Here is a 26,755-nt window from a genome sequence, read left to right on the forward strand (position 1 = left end):
AGGTTCAGTCCTTAACATCTCTGACTAAAAAGGTCAGGTAGATGGCATGAAATACCTTTATGTACAACCCTGGAGAGCTGCTGCCACTCATAGTTAGTAGGCAACACTGACCTTGATAGCCCAATGGCCAGACTCTGTAAATGGCATCTTCATATACTTATTGGATAACTGGAACTACCTGGGGGATCTTTGCCACAGTCTGTGGAAATGCCTTGATTGAAACAATGTCAGTTCAGTGGCAGTTCATTCTCCCTCACTCCTCTTTCATGCTCTTTCCTTGTATATATTTTTAAATTATTAGTTTTCTCTCCTATACTTGGACTTCCTCCTCAGGTAGTTGTTTCCTGGTTGGCTCTGCACTCTCTGGCAGCCATTTGTGGCTATATCCACCATTCTGTGTCAGATTCCAAAGGTCCACAAGCTCAAAATCGTTGGGAATCCCCAAGAGGTCTAGATCTTCCTGGTGTTGCATTGGTTCCCTCTATCTGACTAGGAAGAGAATTGATATTAATTCATTATGTGTTAAATTAAATAGATTTTAAGTTTAATAATTGAATTATTGGAGATTCTCAAGCGGATTCCAGCCTCTGTCACTTATTTTTTGTGTTTGAAGGTCTTTTCTTTTCACATCTATTTGATAAATTACCTTTTTAAAAAAGTTGTCTATTGTAATGATGAAGTCTTATGCAAAGCGATTTCTGTGTTTCTCTGGTGCTGCTTATACATTTTTATAATCTGATGGTCACATAGGGCAGAGAAGCTTCAAATATCCAAATTAGCAAAATAACAGCAGAATACTTATTAAATTTTAACTTTATCATTATGTAAAGTAATCAAAGATGAATGCATTCAATAAGATATTAATTTGATAGAATCGTGTAGATCAATCAAGATTGGATCAATTCAAGTAATTCATTGAGTTTTGGATTGATTAACAGGACTATAGAACTCGCCAAAGATCAAGGTAGGATAGCAAAGCACCAGAACTATGTCATATCAGTCATTGTTAGATGTCAGAAAGAGATAAATTGGGTACCAAGAAGAATGTGTTCAAGGGCAAATGGGAACATGGGAGTCATTATCATTCAGCTAAGAAGACTCTTTCAGTACATGAATTGAAGAAGGATATTATTCCAAGTACATTGACCCGACTCTTAGTCTTTGCTCTCATATTTCACTTTATGTAGTGTGTGAGAAAGTAATCTGAATAACGTGCAGGAGGAAATCTATCCCATCAATATGAAGATCTGAATACCCCTAAATAAATGGTAGATGCTAATGATTGTGCAGAGAAGGTGCTGAGAAAATTATGCATATTTCATTTCTGTTCTATTTCTGTGTGAATAATTTAAAACTCTATTCTCTAAAAATTTAGAGAATAGAGTTTCAAGTGAATTGGAATAATTAATGAATCCTTAATCACTCAAAAAGTACAGCAAAACTTGCAGCTGTGTCACAGTTTAAAATCCCAGCAGACAAATTTATCCTGAGTCTTAGAAGATATTAAAAGAAGTTAGCACACACCAAGCATGTTCTTGAAATATTTTTTTTACCTTAAGACCATTATAAAATTGTTCAAAAGGGGAAATAGCCTGTCCCTCTTTAAACTAAATGCATAGTCTGTAACAAATGGAATACTTGATTAGAAAATCTCCTCTGAGGAGTTAGGCAAAGTACAGCAACCTATATTTAGATTTAATGAAAAATCTATGAATTCTTTTCCTTACACATAAAAATACATAAGAATGACCAGCAGGAAAAAGCCTTCAAATAAATAAATAAGGTTAATTTTCAAGGTGACTGGTGTGAAAAGTATTTCTTATGCACAACTTGATCCTTAAATACAATTATTATGTCAAATTAATTAAGTATTATAACAATTACTTTTATCAGTACATATTTACAGGTAAATGACTACATGTATAGACTAGAGCTATGTTGTACAGCTATCAGCCTGATTTGAAAGATATTTCCATGAAGTTGAGATCTACTGATAGGTTTCCTTAGAAATAGATTTTTTTTGTTTGTTTAGTTTTGTCTGTCAGACTGCCCCTCTCTATTTAGTAACCTTTGAGCAACCCTTTGCATGGAACAGAGTGCTGAACAGGGACAAAGGTAAGCTAAGTGGTGAGCATTTGATGATGGAAGCACTAAAGTCCTTTGTCTCTGGAGGGCAGGAAGTATATAACTTCCCAATTAACTGAGGCTGCTAAGCTGTCAATCAGTTGGTTATAAGCCAGCTGTATTCAAAAGGGTAGATGCTTTGGCTATTTTGCCACAGTGATCATACAATTGCATCCAGCACTCTTTCACAACCACTGTTGGCAGCACTTGACATGCTGGCATGCCTCTAATTCTGGGCAAACAGCCCATTTTTCTTCTCAGCTTGGAGGTGGAGGGAAATAAGATGTTCATTTTCAGAAGCAAATTTAAACAATTTTTTTTTGATGAATTTTAAAATGTTTTAAAATGAATGATCCAAAGCTATCCTATACTTTTTGTCTTGTATTGTCATGAAAGCTGTAAAATATAAAAGATTAATATTTTTACACAAACCTTGAAGGTTATGGGAATATTAGAGTAACATTATAAATACACAAGAATTGTGTTATATTGTGCATAGCGTCCATGATGCTGACTAGGTTGTTGATGTGCATCTCAACAAATTGTATATTTATATTTAGATGTTGTTTACACAATCCTTATGAACTGGTGTAGATAATCCCTCACATAGTTCTACATTGCTAGTTTATTAGCAATGATATTGAATGATTTTTCAATTTAAGAAGGATATAGACAAGCTGGAATGTGTCCAAAAGAGGAGGGTAACAAAGATGGTGAGGGGTCTGAAAACCAAGTCCTACAATGAAAGGTTGAAGGCGTTGGGTATGTTTAACCTGAAGAGGAGATTACTGAGAGGTGGTATGAGAACCATCTTCAAGTACTTGAAGGGCTGTCATATAGAGCAGAGGTGGCCAACGGTAGCTCTCCAGATGTTTTTGCCTACAGCTCCCATCAGCCAGTTGATGGAAGTTGTAGGCAAAAAACATCTGGAGAGCTACCGTTGGCAACCCCTGATTTAGAGGGTGATGCAGAATTGTTTCTTGTTGCCCCAGAAGGATGGACCAGAACCAACAAGTTGAAACTAAATCAAGAGTTTTCAGTTAAACATTAGGAAGAACTTCCTGACAGAGTGGTCCTCGGAAGGTGGTAGGCTCTCTTTCTTTGGAGGTTTTTAAACAGACGCTAGATGGCCATCTGATAGCAATGCTGATTCTGTGAACTTCGGCAGATTGTGAGAAGGAGGGCAGGAAGGGTTCATCAGTGCTTAGATCTCATGGCCCCCACTAACACGCCCAGGGAAATGTTGTTGCCACTTTGGGGTCCAGCAGCAATCTTTTGGCCAGTTTTGCCAGGGATCCTGGAGGGTTTTTCCTTTTGTTTGCAATATTCTGGGCTTGGAACAGGAGTTGCTGAGTGTGTGGGGGGGGGGAGGTACTTGTGAATTTCCTGCATTGTTCAGGGGGTTGTCCTTGATGACCCTGGAGATCCTTTCCAACTCTATGATTCAATGATTGTTGCATTTAACTTTCTTTGCAAATTATCCAATTAGCTTGTCTGTCCTATGTTATTTTAAAATTATTTTTAATTAATCATTGGTTTTATTTAGGAAATGATACAGCTATTGAATTATTTGCGCACTTTTGAGATAAAAGAAGGGTATTTACATCCCAAAGCCTTTTCTGTGTGAAGGATTTGTTATAAGGGCCATATCTGACATAAATGAGAGCTTGCTGGGCCAGACCATGTCGGATTGAGCCGAGCCATGCTGGGCTGGGACCATGTGTGTACTATTTAAGATTAGGTACTAGAAATATACATTTTATAAAGAACACAGACAAACGGGGTGGGGGGCTCAGCCAATAAAAGGAAGAGAGGCTTGGCTCAGTAGCTCTGCTGTGCAATTGAGAGAGCCTGGCAAAGCAAACTATTTCCCCCCTTCCTCCCCAAGGGAGGAGCCTCAGCCAATGGAGAAAATAGAGGTTTTGCTCTGTAGCTTCTGTGCAACTGAGCAAACCTTGCAAAGCAAGCTGTTATGCAGAAGGAAGCAAGATATAGGGAAAAGGAAGCAGATGATAGCCAGTTGCTCGGGGGCCTGATTCAGCCCCCGAACTGCATGTTCAACACCCCTGGCTTAGAGCATTCAATTAGGGTGTGGAAGATCCAGTTTTGAATTTTTAATGTGCCAAGGAAGCTCACTGAGTGACCATGAGCCAGTCACTCTCTCTCAGCCTAACCCTCCCTCTTGGGGTGTTTGTTGTATGGATAAAATGGAGGAGAGGAGAATGATGTAGGCTGATTTGATCCTCACCATGGAGAAAAAGCAAGATCTAGATATCTAAATAAATAATATGCTTGAACCTGGCCGAGGCCCCTGGACTCTCAGACCCTGGTAAAAGTTCCACCTGGCATCCAGCAGGGGAAAGTGCACATAGCATAATGGCATCACCTGGAAGTGATGGCACTGCGTTTCTGGCATTGTAGGTGATCTGGTTTTTGGGCAAATACTATAGGAGGTTTTGCCTTCAAAACCATAGAGTTTGCAAAAAAACCCCTGGAGGTTTACCCCCCCCCCATGTCAGCATTGTGATGATGTCACTTCTGGGTGGTGCCAGCAATGTCCCTGTTCGGGGGTATTTGGGGGTGGGGTTTCCCCTGCAGGCCAGGTGTCCAGCAGTGAATCAAAGCCCTGAAAACAGAGACCTGGGGGTTAGGAACCAGAAGCACACCCATGTCTCCTCCTCCCAATCTTGGCCTTAGATTACATGCAAATAGTACTAAATCCTCAAGTGCGTACATAGCTGAATGAATTGCATGCCTGCAATACCTTCGTAGCCAGAAATATTAGTGATACAGTATTTTGTGTCTGCAAACACTCCAAAATTCTTTGAAGCTGAGGAGAGGCTACTGCACAGCTGATCTGAAATCTTTGTATGAAAATTAATTTATTCAGGTTTCCAACTTAGTCTCTGTGGTTCAAGGCCCAAGCAGTTAAACATTTAGGAATGAGAGGAAAAGATTGTGAGAGGAAAATATGCTATTTATATTGTTTACAGGTAACAAATCCTGTTAGGGTATCTTCAGAAATTCAAGAGTGAATGAATGTGGGGACTTAGTAGGAGAAAGAGTAGTCCCAGGCCATGTTGCTAGCTTTGCATAGAAAGTGACATCACAATGCTCGTGATATGTAGCTGGTTGACAGATCACACCCAAAGAGTGTTTGTGAATGGTTCCTCATCCTCTTGGAGAGAAGTGGCAAGTGGAGTGCCTTAAGGATCTGTTCTGGGACCTGTTTTGTTCAACATCTTTATAAATGATTTGGATGAAGGAATCGAGGGAATGCTTATTAAATTTGCAGATGATACTAAATTGGGAGGAGTCACAAATACAGTAAAAGACAGAGTCAGGATACAGGATGATCTTGCTAGTCTGGAAAATGGACTAAAACTAATAAAATGAATTTTAACAGGGATAAATGTAAAGTTCTACATTAGGTAGGAAAAATCCAATGCATGGTTATAGGATGGGGGAGACTTGCCTTAGCAGTAGTATGTGCGAAAAGGATCTGGTGGACCATACGCTGAACATGAGTCTGTTAGTATTAAGTCTGCCTTTACACAGTTTGACAGCTACAACATGACAGCAAGTGATCTAGCTGGCAGGCTAGGTCACAGTGACCTTATCTACAAGCCGGTTCTAGCCGGTAAAGGACAGGTGGAAAGTACCTCCTGAGTCAGCATGACTATGGACTGTCAGGATTGGCTGATGGAACTATATATGGACTGCACTACCAGTGCACAGGTCTCTCTTTGAGGAGTCACATGCTGGCGGAGCACTTTGATCCTAAGGTTGATGTATATTACTGCACTAGTGAACACGTTGTATATAATCTGTAAATACACTGTTTTAGCACTAGTGCAGGTGTCTGGCTCACTTCTTTACTGGGGCTCACTGTTGTATATATCACACCGCTCACTTTGCACACACCCGCACCGACAGAGTCATCAGTGTGATGCGGTGGCTAAAAAGGCAAATGCAATTTTGGGCCGTATCAATAGAAGTATTGTGTCCAGATCACGTGATGTGATGGTATCGGTTTACTCTGCTGTGGTAAGACCTCACCTGGAGTATTGTGTTCAGGTTTGGGCACCACATTTTAAGAAGGATATAGACAAGCTGGAGCAGGTCTAGAGGAGGGCAACGAAGATGGTGAGGAGTCTGGAGACCAAGTCCTATGAGGAAAGGTTGAAGGAGTTGGGCATGTTTAGCCTGGATAGGAGGCGACTGAGAGGTGATATGACTACCATCTTCAGGTACTTGAAGGGTTGTCATATAGAGGATGATGTGGAATTGTTTTCTGTAGCCCCAGAAGGTAGGACCAGACCCAATGGGTTGAAATTAAATCAAAAGAGTTTCTGGCTCAACATTAGGAAGAACTTCCTGACCATTAACAGCAGTTCCTCAATGAAACTGGCTTCCTCAGTTGGTGGTGGGCTCTCCTTCCTTGGAAGTTTTAGGGTGGCCATAATGTCTGAAGGCCAGCCAGGGACACCTTTGGGGGGGGGGGAGGTAGGGGTGTGTGCGCACCGCCGGAAACAGGAAGTGACGTCACTTCCGGTGACATCATTCCCCCCACTCCACCTGCCGGAAACAGGAAGTGACATCACTTCCTGTGACATCATTTCCCCCGCGCCTGTCACTAATAACACAGGTCGAGATGCAGGACAGGAACCCGGAAGTGACTGACAGGCTGCTTCAGCGTGCCGCTGCGCTGGCCCCCTGGGCCCCACAATGATGGGACTGATGCCACAGGGACGGGCTCGAAACACTCTATAACCCCTCAAAAGAACAGCAGTCTAGCTCGCTTCCCCCGAGCCCTGCCGCCATAAGCCTCAAGGGGGCTCATTTTGCGGCATCTCCCGGCGGGAGGGTGGCACCCGCACGGGACACATATCAAATGAAAGAGGGGGCGCAGGGCTATCAGAAACAGCCGGCGGAGGGAGTCAGGAGACCACCCCACTGGGGGATCCACACCCCGAAAGTGATGAAGGTGGCGCAGATAGAGCCAACAGAGCAAACAGGACAAAATAAATAGGCTGCATTATGCAGCACAGTTGAGAAAGTGCCTTATCCCATATACTGATGAAGTAAATACAGGATTTGAGAACAAAATTGCACCAGAAGACACAAACACAAAGCTCCCTTACACTGAATCAGTGCTTGGGTCCACCATAAGAACATAAGAACATAAGAGAAGCCATGTTGGATCAGGCCAACGGCCCATCAAGTCCAACACTCTGTGTCACACAGTGGCAAAAAATGTTATATACACACATACACTGTGGCTAATAGCCACTGATGGACCTGTGCTCCATACACTGTGGCTAATAGCCACTGATGGACCTGTGCTCCATATTTTTATCTAAACCCCTCTTGAAGGTGGCTATACTTGTGGCCGCCACCACCTCCTGTGGCAGTGAATTCCACATGTTAATCACCCTTTGGGTGAAGAAGTACTTCCTTTTATCCGTCTTAACCTGTCTGCTCAGCAATTTCATCGAATGCCCACGAGTTCTTGTATTGTGAGAAAGGGAGAAAAGTACTTCTTTCTCTACTTTCTCCATTCCATGCATTATCTTGTAAACCTCTATCATGTCACCCCGCAGTCGACGTTTCTCCAAGCTAAAGAGTCCCAAGCGTTTCAACCTTTCTTCATAGGGAAAGTGCTCCAGCCCTTTAATCATTCTAGTTGCCCTTCTCTGCACCTTCTCTAAAGCTATAATATCCTTTTTGAGGTGCGGCGACCAGAACTGCACACAGTACTCCAAATGAGACCGCACCATCGATTTATACAGGGGCATTATGATACTGGCTGATTTGTTTTCAATTCCCTTCCTAATAATTCCCAGCATGGCATTGGCCTTTTTTATTGCAAACGCACACTGTCTTGACACTTTCAGTGAGTTATCTATCATGACCCCAAGATCTCTCTCTTGATCAGTCTCTGCCAGTTCACACCCCATCAACTTGTATTTGTAGCTGGGATTCTTAGCCCCAATGTGCATTACTTTGCACTTGGCCACATTGAACCGCATCTGCCACGTTGACGCCCACTCACCCAGCCTCAACAGATCCCTTTGGAGTTCCTCACAATCCTCTCTGGTTCTCACCACCCTGAACAATTTAGTGTCATCCGCAAACTTGGCCACTTCACTGCTCACTCCGAACTCTAAATCATTTATGAACAAGTTAAAAAGCATGGGACCCAGTACCGAGCCCTGCGGCACCCCACTGCTTACCGTCCTCCACTGCGAAGACTGCCCATTTATACTCACTCTCTGCTTCCTATTACTCAGCCAGTTTTTGATCCACAAGAGGACCTGTCCTTTTACTCCATGATTCTCAAGCTTTCTAAGGAGCCTTTGATGAGGAACTTTATCAAAAGCTTTCTGGAAGTCAAGGTAAACAACATCTATCGGGTCTCCTTTGTCCACATGTTTGTTCACCCCCTCAAAGAAATGCAACAGGTTAGTGAGGCAAGATCTTCCCTTGCAGAACCCATGCTGAGTCTTCCTCAATAACCCGTGTTCATCAATGTGCCTACTCATTCTGTCCTTGATAATGGTTTCTACCAACTTTCCCGGTATTGAAGTCAGACTGACTGGCCTGTAGTTTCCCGGATCTCCTCTGGAACCTTTTTTAAAGATGGGGGTGACATTTGCTACCTTCCAGTCCTCAGGAATGGAGGCAGATTTCAATGAAAGATTACAGATTTTTGTTAGAAGATCCACAAGTTCAACTTTGAGTTCCTTCAGAACTCTCGGATGTATGCCATCCGGACCCGGTGACTTATTAGTTTTTAATTTGTCTATCAGTTGTAGGACCTCCTCATTTGTCACCTCAATCTGACTCAGGTCTTTCAACACCCCTTCCAAAATTAGTGGTTCTGGGGCGGGCAAAAAGTTCTCGTCTTCTACAGTGAAGACGGAGGCAAAAAATTCATTTAGCTTTTCAGCCATTTCCCTATCCTCCTTCAGTAATCCTTTTACCCCATGGTCATCCAAGGGCCCCACTGCCTCCCTGGCTGGTTTCCTACTTCTAATATATTTGAAGAAAGTTTTATTGTTGGTCTTTATGTTTTTTGCAAAGTCAGTATTGTCTACTCCAGGGGTGGCCAGAGTTGCTTAACAAAAGAGCAACACAGAATAAAGGTCAGATGTTTGAGAGCCGCAAGACATGAACATCGGATATTTGAGAGCCACGGAAGGAAGGAAGGAAGGAAGGAAGGAAGGAAGGAAGGAAGGAAGGAAGAGAGGGAGGGAGGGAGGGAGGGAGGGAAACAGGGGAGATATTATCTGCTGGTCTCCTGTCCTGTCTGGCTAGGTCAGCAACCAGAAAACACCAGATACCTCCCTTAGTCAATGAAAACAATGTACATAAATACACAAGCACTTGAAAAATACGCAAAGCACAAGTAGTATAGGAAAATGATCACCCTATCTATATGGCCAAAAAAAAAATGAAAATGCTGTATTACACAAGCTATTGCCAATAAATGCAAAAGTAACCATATACCAAACCACCAAAACAGGGAGGGAGGAAGGAAGGAGGGAGGGAGGGAAGGAGGGAGGAAGGAGGGAGGGAGGGAAGGAAGGGAGGAAAGGAGGGAAGGAAGGAAGAAAGAAAGGAAGGAGGGAGGGAAGGAAGGAAGAAAGGAAGGAAGGAAGGAGGGAGGGAAGGATGGAGGGAAGGAGGGAGGAAGGAAGAAAGGAAGGAGGAAGAGAGGGAAGGAAGGAGGGAAGGAAGGAGGAAGGAAGAAAGGAAGGAGGGAGGGAGGAGGGAAGGAAGGGAGGAGGGAGGGAGGGAAGGAAGGGAGGAGGGAAGGAAGGAGGGAGGAAGGAGGGAGGGAAGGAAGGGAGGAGGGAGGGAGGTTGGGAGGGAAGGAAGGAAGGCCACCCCCTCCCGCCAGCCGCCCCCCCCGCTTTCAGCCCCCTCCCTCCCTGCTTACCTTCATCCAGGGCGGGTGGCGGCCTCTCCTCCCGGCGGCTGGTGCTGCTGGTGGGGCTGGCGGCGGCTGCGGAGGCCTGGGAGGGCCTCCGCTGGTCTCTGGAGGGCCTCCAGGGACCAGCGCCGGCCTCTCCGCCGCCTCCCCGGCCTCCGCCACCGCCGGGCCCCGCGCGTGGGCGGGGAAGGCGGCGAGGGAGGGAGCGTCCCTGCGCACGCGCAGGGACCCTCCCTCCCTCCCTCGCCGCCTTTCCCGCCGGCGCGCACGGCCCACCGCCTCCGGGGCTGGCTAAACCGGGTCCTCTAATGGTCCCGGTATAGCCAGCCCAGGAGGCGGGAATAGGGGGCCAGAACCGGGACATTCCCGGGTGCCCGGGACGGTCTGGCCACCCTATTTTTAAACAGAGGCAGGATGGCCATCTGACAGCAATGAAGATCCTGTGAATTTAGAGGGAGGTATTTGTGAGTGTCCTGCATTGTGCAGGGGGTTGGACTAGATTACCCTGGAAGTCCGAATTCTATGATTCTATGCCCAGGTGACATTCAGTGTTTGGCCGGAAACTACCATAGCAACTTCACACTGACATGATGCAGCTTCCTGTGTGACACCAACAATGTGGCTTTGGACCTTCCATCCTGGTAAGTCCCCCCCCCCCCCTGTTGGCTCACTGATTGGCAGCTTGGGGACAGGAGCTGGCAGCGGGGAACCTTTGCCTCCACTAGGGGATCTGGCAACCCTAATCTTTTAACATGGAATGATATGATCCCTGTAGACGACACTCAACAATAGCCTGGCTACCATATTTTGGATGTAGAGTGCATTAGAGTTACATAACTTGGATGTTGTCAAAGCATAGATCTCCTTGATCAAATCATTCTTTTAAAGGAATGGCCATAGCAAATGTATCAGCTAATGCTCATAAGAGGCACTGTGTGCCACGAAGAAGGTCTGAGTCTGCAGGCAAGCACCAAAGACCAAGCAGCATCCACAAAGTAGAAACCTGTTTCTTCAGGTAGAGTTCAAGCCCCTCCAGGACACACTGACTTCTTAGTCCCAAAATGGCTTTGTCATTGAGAGATAGTACCTCAGTTTTATAGTGAACGTAACTGTTTGCTCAGAAGAGAAATTCCGTAACTGCTTGAAACACTAAGGTAGATATGGGACACTAAAAAGTTCTTACGAAACAGTTTCCCATGGGTTCACCTACACTACTTTTTTATCCATATCTCACTATATATGATAAATCCTATTGCTTGTAAGCTCCCAGTCCATTTTGCAAATATAAACACTAAGATATGAGACAACAAATACATTTAATAATCTCGTAATTATATATATGTTTAAGCAGAACATAATTTTGACCAATCTGTTTTGTGAATAGAGAATTTTGAAATGATTATCATATCATAAACTGAATACTGGAAAAGTGATCAAGAGTGAGAACTTTTCTAGATTTTTTTTTTTTTTGTCTTGGGATTGAAGTCTTTCTTCTCCACAACATAATGGTACATTTGTGTACCTCTGGATTTTTCATCTTCTGATCTTTCCTAAACCTATTTGTTCTCCAGCTGTTAGGTCCAGTGATTGTGTTTTCTGGGTGTGGCAGCAAAGTTGACATCTGGATTTATTGCAAGCTCTGGTACCACTGTTCATGTTCAAATTAGATGTTGCATTATTGTGGGTTAAGAACTTTGTTCTTATTGTTCCACACTTAGCAATTTCTCTGTGAAGTGTCTCATGTGTCTATTTTAATTTTATTTAACATGTTTCTATACTGCCTTTCCACCCAAATAGGTTCCTCAATGCAGTGAATATTAAGCATTGAAACCTGTTGAAGTTAAAAACATTAACATTAAGTATATATGCAATAATTCAATAAAAACATATAAACAGGCATAACACCAAAAGTCAAGAGGAAGCCAATAACAGATATTGAGGGGGTTGTCAAACAGAAGAAAAAGTCTTCACAACAGTAGAGTGATAACATTAGTATGGTGGTGTAACTTGATGCTCATGAAGGATTGGCAAACTGCATCAGGGGCCCACAGAATGATGCCATGGTTCTCAGTGACACCTTTTCTGCCACCTACTGAGTGTTTCCAGAAATTGTGGGAGGTCAGGTTTTCATTTTAAAATGCATCCTGTTAATAGGGTTGCCAAGTCCAATTCAAGAAATATCTGGGGACTTTGGGGGTGGAGCCAGGAGACATTGGGGGTGGAGCCATAAGCAAAGTTGTAACAAGCACAATTGAACTCCAAAGGGAGTTCTGGCCATCACATTTAAAGGAACCGCACACCTTTTAAATGCCTTCCCTACATTAGAAATAATGAAGGATGGGGGCACCTTCTTTTGGGGCTCATAGAATTGGACCCCCTGGTCCAATTTTTTTGAAACTTGGAGGGTGTTTAGAGGAAAGTCATCAGATGCTATGCTGAAAGTGTGGTGCCTCTATCTCAAAAAACAACCCCTCCAGAGCCCCAGATAACCCCAGATTAATTCTCCATGTTACTCTATGAAGTGCCCAGCAGACATTTCCCTCCCCCCCCCCCCCGTTTCTGATGACTTTGAAGCGGGGGATTGGCATCTCTACTCATGAGTTGCTGAACTTCCAACTTTTTCAAAGTAACACAGAGAACTCAAAGGTTCAAGTTTACCTTTCCTATGCAAACAACCTCTGAAAAGATTGTGCAACCAACGGAAGGTCTGGGCTGCTTTCACAGCCACTGGGAGCAGCCATGTTGTTCTGCCCTGCCCCCATTCAGCCTTAAAGACACAGACACACCATCCCAAGAGGAAGCCTTTCCAAGTGGAGTCTGAAGCATCCGGAGATAGAAAGGCATATGGTGGCTGTGGGGGCAGGGCTTCCCTTCGCCCGCCAGCTGACTGGAAGTGGGAAGGAGCCTGGGAAAGCGGGAGAACCCCCGCTGGGACCTGGGGATTGGCAAACCTACCTGTTAAACAGATTTTCTGCATAAAGTGTTGCAGAATTGATATTAGAATTGTGCAGGATTTCACTCCTTGATATTTATGGTTAGTCCCTCCTCCTGTGATAGCCAGTTTATTGTTGACTGTGCTCCCTGCACTCATCACCCTGTGTCAGAATTTCAGAGGTACAGACTTCCGGGATCTGTCATCATGGCTTCAGAGTTGCCTGCGGATGCTCTCCGCAGCAATTCTGATTCGGTCGTTGGAGGGGTATCACCGAAGTGATACCCCCAAAGAGGGGGCTTGTAGAGCCTTCTCTTCGGCATGGGAATTCAACAGGTGGGGGGAGGGGGGCAAAGGCAACGGCCCCCGAGACCTGTCGTGCGTCCCAAAGCTCCATGCCTTGGAACACTGAAATCAGCAGAGAAAGAAAGATTCCCGAATGCTTCAGCTTTCCTTTTCTGCAATACGCTCTTTAAAGCAACATTTCTCCACATCTAAAGCGACAGTTCTGCCTAACAAGTAGGTGTTTTATCTTCTTCAACTCTACGCACCGATGAGCCACTTAACATACCGTCGATAGACTAGCTCACGGATTACTTCAAAAGGCCTTGCAACATGATGAGCAATCTTAATTATTCAAACTGGCTTGAATATAAACACTAAAATTGACCCGGACTTTAATTGGACATATAGTTCAAAGATGATCAAGAATCTGCAAAATGATCTGACTATAAAAGGGAAACACAAAGTTATCTCGCCTTTATCTGTCTGTAACTGAAAGAATGTCTCTTAACAATTTCTGTTAAAGTTGCTGTAGAACAAAATTTATAAGAGAGAAGTGAAAAATAACCTGATTTGAGAGATTGAGCTTATGCACAATTTGAGTTTTAAAATGGCATCATTTAATGAAATGGCACATGGAAAAGATATCAGTGCAGATTTCAGATCTTTAAAGGAAGATTTTATTTCACTTAAGCAGCTTCTTAAAGATTACTTTGTGTTTACAGCTAACTATTTGAGCGAAGAGGATTTAACAGCTAATGAAAGGGCAAATGTGCAGGAGCCCTGCATTACAAAGAATGAATCAGTGGCAGTGAAAACAGAATGGGAAACCATGATTATGCGAAACAAACAAAGGGAAAATGGCCCCGTCTGACGCATTTTTAAATCTTCACCGGATGCTGACCGTCAACAAGATCAACTGGAGAAGGGGATATGGCGAAGAACTCTTTCTTTGGTGGTTGAGGAGGCGGGCCATGCTGGGAAGAGGAAAACTGCACTTCATTTGTCAAATCTGGTGTTGGAAAACAATCCATAAAAAGGATTTTGTATCTTTTTTTCTGTTTTGGTGAACGGCTGAATAAGGAACTATGACTAAGAAATGTAAGACGACATTAGAAGATAAGCTGTGGACAAATGGGCTGCCTTGGATATAACTTGGATGTAGAAATTAAAGGAACTTAAAAGTTTTTAATTTGGGGAAGAAGGACTTTGAAATTTGGGTCTTTTTTATGTTTGGTTCTTTTTCTTTTCTTCCTGGTGAATAGGTAAATATTGACAGTCTGCCTATTTAGAGAGATTGTTGATAATGGGGTGAAAATAGGATTTATGGTGGAAGCTAGATAACATAATGGCTTCAGAGACCCTCCCCCAAAGGAGAATTTGAACAATTTGGTAGATTTGATTTAACATGCCTGTAGGAGAAATGTTTTAGTTAGAGATTGATAAAGTATTTGACTGAATTTGAGATATGTTATGCAATTTCCTATGAATAAAGAAAAGATATTTATGTGCTTTTTTGGTTAGGCTTTGGTTAAATTAATAATCTAATTTGCGCTTGTCATAGCTGCAAGTTAATTTAGCAGAATTGGAGGATGAGACATTTTGATTTGTGTTTAAGAAGAATTGTTTAGTTGTACAATGTTTTACTAGTTTACTAAAAAAACCCTATTTTTTTTCTTTGTCCTGGTAAAAGAAGAAAGGAAGATAACATTTAACGGAGAGTTTTATAAGTTGTAGGTAGAAACATTAGAGTATTATATTGAGAGGTGGAGTTATAATTGATATATTTGTACTGGTTTCTGGTTTCTGTTTTTTTCCATTCTGTATGTTCCTTTTTCTTGCTTTTCCCTTTCTTTTATGTATAATCTGCAATGCTGCTGTCTTGTAGTAGTTTAAATTAGTAAAACTTTTTTTTTAAAAAAAACTAGTATTTCAAAGGTACCCACTGGCTTAAAAAACATTGAGGACCCCTGGTAAAGATCTGTTTATGAATTCATGTTCTTGAATTGAATTGTTTCATGTGAGTAGTAATTATGTTTGGGGGGAAGACCACACATGCCCTGAGTAACTACATGCCTACCATCTAACATAATGATTAAGAGCTGCTTTGATTGGTTGCCATCACATGGTCTTTATTTTCATTTTGTAAAACAGGCCTGCTGACAGAATGAGCATATAGGCACAAAGCTGGTCAATGTTGTGTTTCTGTTGAACATTGATCAAAAAATTTGAGGCTGTCTGGGCTTTTCTCCAGTGGTGTAACTAGCCTTTTTGGCACCCAGGGTGGATAATTTTTTAATGCCCTCTCCATTACTTTTTTTTTTGCTGTCAAGTCACAGCTGATTTATGGTGACCCGACAGGGTTTTGGCCCTGCTTAGCTTCTGGGATCTGATGAGATCAGGCTAGACTGGGGCTTTCCAGATCAGGGACTCTCCTCTATACAACAAAATTATTTTCACCAATAATCATAAAACAAAATGAATAATATTAATGCCCATAAGATAAATTCAGGTGGGTAGACATGTTAGTCTGAAATAGCAGAATAAATAGTCTTAAAAGTGCCATTGGATCCATACTTTGCTTAAATGACCAGAAAAGTAATGCAGACAGTGAAAAATTACGTTTATTTAACTTCGTATATATAATCATGGCAGTAAAAAAAAAGAGAGTCAAATTCCAACATGCTATTCCAGCAGGAGAGCCAGCTTGATGTAGTGTTTAAAGCATTGGACTAGGATCTGAGAAATCTAGATTCGAATCCCCACTCATGCCATGGAAGCCTGCTGGGTGACCTTCAGCCAGTCACAGCACTCAGCCTAGCCGTGACCTGGATAGCTCCAGGATAGCTTGATGGAAAATAAGAGTGTTCACTTGAAAGCTCTTGAAAATTTTGCAGGGGCTTCTTAGCCATTTTCTCACTTTAGAAGAATGCTGTTAGAGAAGTATCATGTAATTACAAAGCACTACACAAGCTGGCTTTTCTAACCCAGCAAGCTTTCCCTCTAAATGTTCATGTATTTCTGCACAATATGTACACAGTATCACTAGCAGCATCATACATGGGTGTTTGTAAAATGCAAGGCTCTGTTTCACATCAAGCAAGCTATTGGCATGAGATAAAAGAATGCCCAAGGATTCTGTGAAATTGAAAATGGATTCTTCAAGCTACAGAAGTATGAGTGTATATTCTGTGTGTATAATAACAGAATTGTGAGAGGACAAGCTATCTCTGCCAAAACACTCTACCATGCCAACCCTTGGAGTTGATGCTTACTCCACCATACTCTTTGTTTGTGACACAGTTGGAAGAAGTAAATCATGTCCATTACCTGCTTACATGTCTTATACTTTTAAATTACCGTAGATCTGTATATAGGGAATGGAATTCAGGTTAGAAAAGAATTCAGGTTAGAAAGAACTCAGACTGAAAAACTGGATCTGACTAATTCCATGGGCTGTATTGTATATGTGTGAGCAGAAGCAGCTTGTGCAAGATTTTCTTAACTTACTTTTTCCCTGAGCAATTCTCTGCTCCTGTGAACCTCCCCAGCTAAGGGTATATAGATCCTCTATAAGCAAAGGGCACTCAGAATCAGGGGGCTACAGTATGGAGAAAGAACTTAGCAAAATGTATTCTGCACAATGCATGTCTTAGTAAATAGATGCATATTATCATTTTAGCATCTGGTTAAATTCCATTTGTTATTGGTCACTAGCTTATCTGATGGTTGATACTGATGGAAATTTTTTTCTGTATCTTACATTGCATTTCTGACATGCATTTCTGTAAATCCTTGACTATATTTTAATAAAAATTTGAAATTAAAAATAAAACTGAGCAAAATTCCCACCCCTCATTCTTCTGGCAGAGTAAGCATCAGCTCCAAGGGTTGACATGGTGGAGAATCTTGGCAGAGGTAGCTTGTCCTCTTATTGTTTTGTGGTGATTGGCATTGTTATAATATTTCCCTCGTTGGGGGGACAAAACAGGTTAAGCCCTGTATGAGCCACAAACTCTGTTATACTGAGATATGTAAGCCATGTAAGCATGGCAGGCGCGGGAGGGGAAACAACATATAGGTGTCACACTTGACTGTAATCATGATCTGACAAATGTCAACCCAGAGGGAATTCCTCTTGCCTGACATCCATTAATTCAACTCTTTTCCAACTCTGTTCCTTGGTTCCTAACCACATGATCCCAGGGAAATAATTTATTGGCCAGATGTTCCTTTAGAATGAAGATGGAATGAACACCCCACTCTCCTATGGGCAAAGAAAAACTCCATGTTTGTGTACTTCAAATATTTTGGTATTAATTTTGGATCTGTATTTTGAGCAGGGTGCTGTCTTTATTATCCCACTTTTTTGAGGGTGTCATTATTTGGGATTTTTTTCTGGTCCCAAAATTTTTATCCCCTCCCCCCCAGCAGAAGGAGAGGGAAGGAGAGGAAACTATATCCAATGACATCATTGTTCCCTGGAGATTTCTCCCTGCTGTTGACACCAGAGATGGGAGAGCCCATATCACTGCCAGAAAATGATAGACTGGCTCCTGGACCTGTGAGGCTTGGCTGGCAGCATGGTATAGTAGTTAAGAGTGGTGGACTCTAATCTGGAGAAGTGGGCTTGATTCCCCACTCCTCCTTATGAAGCCTGCTGGGTGACCTTGGGCCAGTTGCAGTTCTCCCTTAGTGTTACCTATATCAATAGGTGCCTGTTGTGGATAGAGGAAAGGAAGGCAATTGTAAATTGCTTTGAGACTACTAAAGGTAGAGAAGAGCAGGGTATAAAATCCAACTTCTTCCTCCTCCCCCCGCCATGAGGCCTTTCTTGTATTATTACTAAATTTCCAGTTTATTGGAATTATATCAAAATACCATTATAGTAATATGTGTATTAGGGCATATGAATTCCCATCTTTTGTTTTAAGTCTCTAGCCATTTTAATTGTAGAGATATACCATTTCCTTTATATCTCTGCAAGGAAAAGGACTAGAGACTTTTTAAAATGAAAGTAGGGAACTAAGGCCAACTGAGATACATATTACTACAGTGTTATTTTGAGATAACACTTTTCAGTTGCCAGTTTAAAATAATTAAAAAGTCCCTCACTGGTGGGGGAGAAGGAAATGCCTGCTGTGAGATCCAAGCCTCGTGGGAGTCCAGGAATTCACCAGCCCACCAACCTTTTTTTGGCTGTGTAAGTGGAATCTGCTGTGTCTGCTGCCAGTATTTGTGAGAGGCCTTCAGCAGGGACAAGTATGATAAGTCTGGGACCAGACTTTCACCTGTAAAATTTAAATGGCCATCGGTGGAGGCCTACCTAACCATCAGCTGTTCATCGGCAAGAAGAAGAATTGTAGATTTATATCCCGCCCTTCTCTCTGAATCAGAGACTCAGAGTGGCTTACAATTTCCTATATCTTCTCCCCCCACAACAGACACCCTGTGAGGTGGGTGGGGCTGAGAGGGCTCTCACAGCAGCTGCCCTTTCAAGGACAACCTCTGCCAGAGCTATGGCTTACCCAAGGCCATTCCAGCAGATTCAAGTGGAGGAGTGGGGAATCAAACTTGGTTCTCCCAGATAAGAGTCCACGCACCTAACCACTACACCAAATTGGCTCTCACCAGAAGCCATGCTGGATCAGGCCAATGGCCCATCCAGTCCAACACTCTGTGTCACACAATGGCCAAAAAAAAAGTGCCATCAGGAGGTCCATCAGTAGGGCCAGGACACTAGAAGCCCTCTCACTGTGCTCCTCCCAAGCACCAAGAATACAGAGCATCACTGCCCCAGACAGAGAGTTCCAACAATACGCTATGGCTAATCTCTTAATGTTCAATTAAGATATGTGCTATTTCCACTGCTACAACTCCCCAAAACTCCATCTCACACACACAAATTCTGGGAAGGATTTTTTTTTTAATTCTGAAATCTGGGGAGTGTTTTTAGTTCATTATTTTCTCTCCTGATTCTAAATTGTTGGAAATATATATCTGTTTTGTATGTCCTTTGCAATGTTCTAAAGTTCCAGTCATTATAGGGTTAACACTATGCCTGATTCCCTATTGTCTGTATGACCTAGGAAGAAGATACTGACTGCTGTCAATCAAGGTCTAGAAGTGGGAAAACCTATTTTGTCTGTTTGGTCAGTAAGTCAGGTGACTTCCTTTGTTCAGGCAGAGGTCAAGAAGAAAGAGGAAGTGGTCTTCCATTAGCACATGATCTTCTAGTGTAAGCATGTAGTTCTATAGTGTTTGTTATTTCACCTCCCAGTATCCTTTCCCTGTAGAAATAAATATGTTTTTGCTTTTTCATGTTAAATGCCTCGCAATGATTATTTGATCCAGTGATCCATCGCTCTGTTTGAGAGCCTTTTTAACCCTTTTTCTGTGGATTACGTTGGAGACCTTGGAAGAGCCTTACTGCAACCACGCGTACACATTCAGCTACCTTTTCTCTCCAGTGAGGAAGGAAGAATCTTTAACCCTGCCCTGCTGAATTGCTGAGAAAAATGTCAAACCCAGAGAGAGGAGCCACTGTATCTTCTGTTTCCACATCTTCAGGAACAGCCACTGCATATCTTCATTTTGGTACCGTGAGTAACCTGCCAGTGATAGGATTAAGTACCCTGAAGTTAACTAAGAATAATTTCTCATTCTGGCTCACTCCTAATGCAAAGACTTGAGATTTATGGAGCTAAAAGAGTTTTGTCTGAAAATCCCCCTGAGAATGAGCAAGAAAAATCAAATTTTAAACGGCTAGATGGTTTTGCAAAAACTCTCATTTTAGAATCTATCGAGGCATATGAAATACCTGAATTGCACGCTCTTAAAACTGCAAAACAAATGCTTGAATGCCTTAAAGATAAGTATAACAAAACTCCCATAAGCAATATTCATAATTTAAAGGGCAAAATATTTGCTTTTCAAGTGCAAAAAGGGGAGAATGTGACTAAACGTCTAAAGGAATTTATGTGCATGCAATCCAGACTACAGGAGCATGGTGAGGCTATTGCAGAGCGAGACTTAATCTCAACTATATTGAAAGCTCTTCCCAGTATTTACAAGCCAATTAAGATGATTTTGAGACTGCAAAAAGATTTGAGTCTGGAAAGCCTGTTAAATGCTATCCAGGAGGAAGCAGCCTCCAGATCTGGGGACAAGGACACTGAACTGTCTGATTCTATGTCTGCTTTAAGCCTGAAACCACAGTATAGGAATAACTCAAGAAGAGATATAATATGCCATAGATGTGGGCAAAAAGGCCATATCGCAAGATATTGTAATAATTGTGATGCTGCTGCTGAACAAAGGAATATCAGTTTTAAAGCACATGTTTCAAATGAGGGAACACGGGCACCATCTTGTGGCCATAGAAATAATAGCAGCCAGAAATTTTTAAAGCAGAAATTTTCCAAACCACATGGCCCAGGTGGGAACAAAGAAAAGAACAGAGAAAGTACCATGCATGTTAATAATGTGAACTTTATTTGTGAAAGAGGAAGATTTTTGATTGATAGTGGATCTTCTATGCATATTTGTTGATATAAGGGCATGTTTTCAGAGTTGGATGAAAGTCAGAGACCTGAAACGATAGGTGCCAACCAGAAACCCTTACAAGTTTGTAATATGGGTGAGATCAAAATGAAATTGCTTACCATTGATGGAGATTTAATGCCAGTAAGACTGAAAAATGTAGCTTATGCACCTGAATCAATTGAGAATTTACTTTCAAGCCAAGTGCTTAGAAGAAATAATTATGCTGTATATCTTGGTAAAGGAGATAATGGTGAAATCATTCAGAAGAATTCTGGAATTAGTTTTAAACTGGATGAAAGAAATGGAGCTCATTATATTATGGACTTAAGTGAAAGGTCAGATGCTGTTGATGTTGTTGATGCAGAGTGTTGAGAAGTTGCTAAAGGATTGTGGACTTGATGTTGTGCATTTTGATAAATCCAAGGAAAGATGTGATGTTTGTCTAAGAGCAAAAGGAACCACACCTTGCTTCAGTGGAAAAAGCAGTGTGCATAATTAAAGGTTTTCGGGAACAATATTCAGTGATATTGTTGGGCCTATAACAGCCTCGATTGGGAGTAGGGTGGCCATAATATCTGCAGGCCAGCCAGGGACACCTTGAGGGGGGAATGAAGGTCAATCAAGGTCTAGAAGCAAGAAAACCTGTTTTGTCTGTTTGGTCAGTTAGTCAGGTGACTTCCTTTGTTCAGGCAGAGAAGTCAAGAAGAAGGAGGAAGTGGTCTTCCATTAAGCACATGATCTTCTAGTGTAAGCATGTAGCTCTATAGTGTTTGTTGTTTCACCTCCCAGTACCCTTTCCCTGTAGAAATAAATATGTTTTTTCTTTTCCATGTTAAATGCCTCTCAATGATTATTTGATCTAGTGATCCATCGCACTGTTTGAGATTAAGAAATAGATTTTCAAACAGAATTCCCTAACAAAATCGGGGATGTTCTGCTATCTAAGGGACAAGTGTTATGTAGGTTACTTTTTTCCACATGTGATTACTTAACGGAAGAAAAGAATGGAGATTGCTTTGAGCAGAGTATTCATATATCTATAATATCAAGTTGGTGGCAGAAGTGACAGCAACACAGTATTTTAGGGGTTCAGAAGGGTGGACTGTCCATATTACACTTTAGATCCAGAAAATGGGTAACCATAAAAGGCACTTCACAGCCTAAATTATTCCTGTGTTAGCTTTTCTTTACTTATATGTTCATCTGTGGTGTTTGTTTTAGACTGTAAATTCTTCGGCAAGGAAACTATTTATTGCTTTGTTTCTGTACAGGGCCTTGCACAATAAACACCCAGTTTGTGTTAGACTTCCAGCTCAACTGCAGTAAACATGATTGATAACATGATACAAGTATAAAAGAGAGCCCAACATTCTAAGTTAGGAGTTAAGGGAATCTATTTTTAAAAGAGCTGTATCATTGATTTATTTTTCACCAGTTTACCCACCTGGCCTATCTTTCTGAGTTTCAGTCAGTGGTCAATCTAATGCAGACAATAAATCATTCTGTTTTCTCTTAATTCATTTTATGCTTGTCAAAAACATTTCTGCAGGGATATTTGCTATTGCAGGAGTAGTGATGAAATGCATTTATTGACTACACTCACAAGACTCTAAGTAGGTGTCTATGTTTGTGCTGTTAAACAATAATAAGACATTGGAGAAGGTATCCTTGAAATAACTCTTGCATCAATTTTCCTAAACCAAATCTGAAATTTTCCATTTCAGAATATTGGCAAAGGCAACAAAGATAATTCTTCATACAATGGCATTTTCTATCTTGCTTTTCATTTATTTTAGTTGTGCAGGGACATTGTGAACAAAATCTTTCTAAAGTTTCTGTGGTTATTAATCCTATGTGAAGCATACACACTGTAGATTATTTGAATTAATATTTTTTCTTTTGTTTTCAAATACAGTGATTTCCCAGTGATACAAAAAGGAAATCAGCCCCAAGCTTATAATTCAAACCACATTTGTCCTTGTACTATGCAACATGGTTTCTTTGTTGCTGTGTATTTATATCTATATTTCTGATTTGCTTCTTTCAAACAGTCTTGAAAAACTGATCTGTCTTAATATTCAGATAGTTCTTCTTGAATGTTCAAAATGTTTCACATCTAGGTTCTCAGTAATTCTTCTATTACCTCCTAAAGTAAATAAGCATGACCTCCTTTGCACATTGTTTGAGCCACACAGGAGTCCTTATGAGCGGTCCCTTTTGAATGGAGCAAGCATGAAATTATTTGACTATATTTGAAGGTGATAATCCTGTACTACTTTTAACCAGAATTAGAATGATTGGAAAGATCTATATTATAAGCTCTTCCTAGATAGTTGGGCTTTTAAAATGTTACTGCTTGCCCACAGAGTAATTTGTAAAGGATATCTGTTATTAACCCCCTCAGATGGTGGCCCTGAAGCTAAGATTGCCAAGTCTCAGAAAATATCTGCGGACTTTGGGGGTAGAGCCAGGAGACTTTCGTATTCTGTGAAATAAATAAGATACAGCAGAATAGTTCCACTGATTACAGTCTTCATTTCCTCATACCCAAGCAGCCCCATGACCCTGTACACTCTCTCACACAACCATACACACACACAAACACTCACAGAGAGAGAGAGAGGCCAAAGTAAACAGTCTTCAATCCCTCACTTATGTGGTCTCAGTGGGGCAATTTACTCAGGAGTTGTTGAAGTTCTAAGTTCTATCAGACTAACACAGGGAAAGCAAAGGTTCTAGTTCTTTCTTTACTATGCAAATGACTTCTAAAAGGATTGTGAAACATATGGAGGGTCTGGACTGCTACACCTCCACAGCTAACTGGAAGCAGCCATCTTGTTCTGCCAGCTCACCCCACCCTAATTCATCCTGAGTCCTAGATTTAAAGGCACATACACAGTGTCGGACACATCATCCAAAAAGCAATTCTTCCCAAGATTTTCTACTTCTAAAGTGGAAAGGCAGGTGGTGGCTGTGGGGGTGGGGCTTCCTCCTGCCGGCCAGCTGACTGGGGGAGGGAAGGAGCCTGCAAAACCAGGAGATCCCTGCTGGGACCTGGGGATTGGCAAGCCTACCTGAGGCTGTTCTGCAAACTATCCAGCAGGACCGGATCTACATGTTTTTGGAGGGGGCTGGAATTAAAAAATGATGACTCCTTTTGGGCCATTCTATCTTATGGTCTAGAATACAATGGACCCCGTTTCGTGCCCCCTTTCCATCAGTGTCTGGGGCAAGCACCCCCCTCTGCCCCCCTAGATCTGGCCCTGCTATCCAGCCCATCTTGTTGGATCCTACTCAAAATGTCTGAAAGATATAATACGAAGTGTGAAGAGGTGACAGGGAATAATAGTTGATTTAAGTTTTATGTTTGATTGTTTATATGATATTGCCCTTTTAAGATTAAACAATGTGGTATTATGGGGGAAATTGTGATGATAATTAGAGATGGCAGTTAACAAAGTGATTTAAGTTCTGAGCATGTTTTAGTTTCTGTTTGCTTTGTTCTTAAGACACAAAAATTAGTGTTGTCTACAAATCCTGCCTTTTCCACCAATTAGAAAGTAACAAAGTGTGTAGTGTTAATGTTTCTATAAGTTTTCTGTTTTGAAAAACATTTAGATTTTAACAATGGGGGACTGTTTTGAACCACCATGTGGCTCTCCTTCCTTGGAGGCTTTTAAACAGAGGCTAGATGGCCGTCTGACAGCAATGACGATCCTGTGAATTTAGGTATTTGTGAGCTTCCTGCATTGTGCAGGGGGTTGGACTAGATGACCCTGGAGGTTCCTTCCAACTTAGATTTAGATTTTAACAATGGCATGTAGCAGGAAAACGCCCGCTTGGTGGTTCTTACTGAGAGGTGCAATGACAAAAGGAGGTCTGAGACGAAAAATCAGGGAAAAACAGCTTTATTAACACACGTGTGGGATCAGACTTCCTAGGCATCTGCCTCAAAGGTGGAAGTCTGAACGACCGTTACAGATTTCTGCCCTTTTTTATAGGTTTTCTTCACCCTAACTGTAAGCTCAAAACACTCATGTTCTCAAGGAGCCTACGTCATATTTTTACCACAATCCGAGTTGTTTTTCAACCTTCTGGGTCCTTTTTAGGGTCTTTCCTAGGGCCTCTGTAAACCCTAGTTCCTCTTTCTCTAGAAACATTTCAGGTTTTGTTCTATGTTTTTCAGCTTGTGGTTTTAACAAGGTCAATGACCTGTCGCAGTTCCCTTTTTCTCTCTCTAAGCTAACACTCCTTTGTTTCCAGCTGCTATAGAAGATTATTTTTGCAAGCACTCATATATTCTTAACATTGCTAAAGCCATATATATATTGATTAGATATTGGTATTGCTTTTGGATCGATGCTACATTTCCCCTCTTTCAAACGGAGTTTGATTTTTCATTAGCCTTTTTGGGGTCCGCCTGCTTTGCCACATATTGCTGGCGGATTGTTTTCATCATTTCATACACGGGTTCTCCATCCGAGGGTGAAAGCAACTTTTGACAATGCTTCAGTATCCCTGGTAGGCAGCGGGTACATCCATAGATGATCAGGGCGGCTATTATGAATGTGAGGGCTATAACAAACCCATGCCGTAGCCAAGAGAAGTCTGGGAGCCAGCTGGTCAGCCATTGGAATAGGTCTGACCCAGAATCAAATGCTTTATCTGCTCCCTGGGCCTGCTTGACCAGGCCCCTAAGGGTCTTTACTCCTGAAAGGATCTGACCGGATTTATTGACATAAAAACAACAGACTTCTCCCAGGTACGCACAGGCACCACCCTGCTCTGAAAGCATTTGGTCTAGGACCCTGCGATTCTGGAGAACCACATTAGCAATACTGTCAACCTCTTTTTGCAGAGTAAATAGGGAGGAGGCTGTTTTCTCGAGCCCCTCTTGCAGTATGCGAGAAAGATTTCTAGTATAGATTTGCAAGTCAGAGACTCCCCAACCAGGTATGAGGGCACGCAGAAAGTCAAGTAGGCCTGAGCTCTTCTCGTAGGAACTTCGTTTTGTTCTTAAATTAAAGCCTATCCGGGCTGTGGGGTACCCTAGGTTCAAGGCCTCATGTGCCATTACATCATGTCGGAGGTGCCCTGCCACCGTTAGGTAGCCCACAGAGCACATCCCTCTCCAATGAATGGGGAGGTACTTGTAACCTGTTTTCCCACATATCCAATACACCCCTGGGAGATCAATGTAGATACCGTCTACCAGGGCATAGGAGGCGTTGTTGGAGCAAGAATCTACATAAACCCAGTCTGACAGCTACAGTATGACAGCTGGTGATCTAGCTGCCAGGCTAGGTCACAGTGACCTGATCAGCAGACCGGCTTGAGCCGGCAGAAGCCAAGTGATGCAATCTGCTGAGTCAGCATGGCCAGGATTGGCTGCTTGGACTATATATGATCTGTGTGTGCATCACACAGGTCTCTCCCTGTGAGATGGTGGTTAGGCGAAGCACTTTGTCCGTGGAGGTGATATTGTATAGACTGCACAAGAGAGCACTCGTCGTGTATATATGTTAATACACCTTTTGGCACTAGTTGCACGCGTCTGCCTGATTTTCTTTCCTGAAGCCCTGTGTCGGGCAAGTCATCTCCCTCACTCTGCTACTCCCGCTCCGACAGGGTTATGGGCCCAGGGCGGTTCCGCTGCGCGGAGGAGAGAGTTGAGAGTTGAGCGGACCGTGAGATTGGAAAGAGCCGGAGGCGAGGAACGCCGGTGAAGGACACAGAAGCACCACCGTTCTCTGTTTGAGAGCCAGAGGGACGTCGGCAGCCAGCTGTGAGGAGGAGTCGGCACGATGGCTCAGCAACAGCTTGGAGTAGCCGTTGAGAAGCTCACCTCAGCCAACTACGCGGTGTGGAGCCTGAGAATGCAACACTACCTCAAGCGTGAAGGGCAATGGCTGTTCGTGAGTAACCCCCCTGCT

The 26,755-nt window shown here is 42.4% G+C and overlaps 1 protein-coding gene across 2 annotated transcripts in view; it reads left to right on the forward strand.

The window, feature by feature from the left end:
* SASH1 (SAM and SH3 domain containing 1) overlaps positions 1–26,755 on the forward strand; it is a 1,059,311-nt gene that overhangs the window by 50,512 nt on the left and 982,044 nt on the right. The window lies entirely within an intron of this gene.

The sequence above is a fragment of the Heteronotia binoei genome, chromosome 1 (genome assembly GCF_032191835.1).
Source record: "Heteronotia binoei isolate CCM8104 ecotype False Entrance Well chromosome 1, APGP_CSIRO_Hbin_v1, whole genome shotgun sequence".
NCBI classification, from domain to species: domain Eukaryota; kingdom Metazoa; phylum Chordata; class Lepidosauria; order Squamata; family Gekkonidae; genus Heteronotia; species Heteronotia binoei.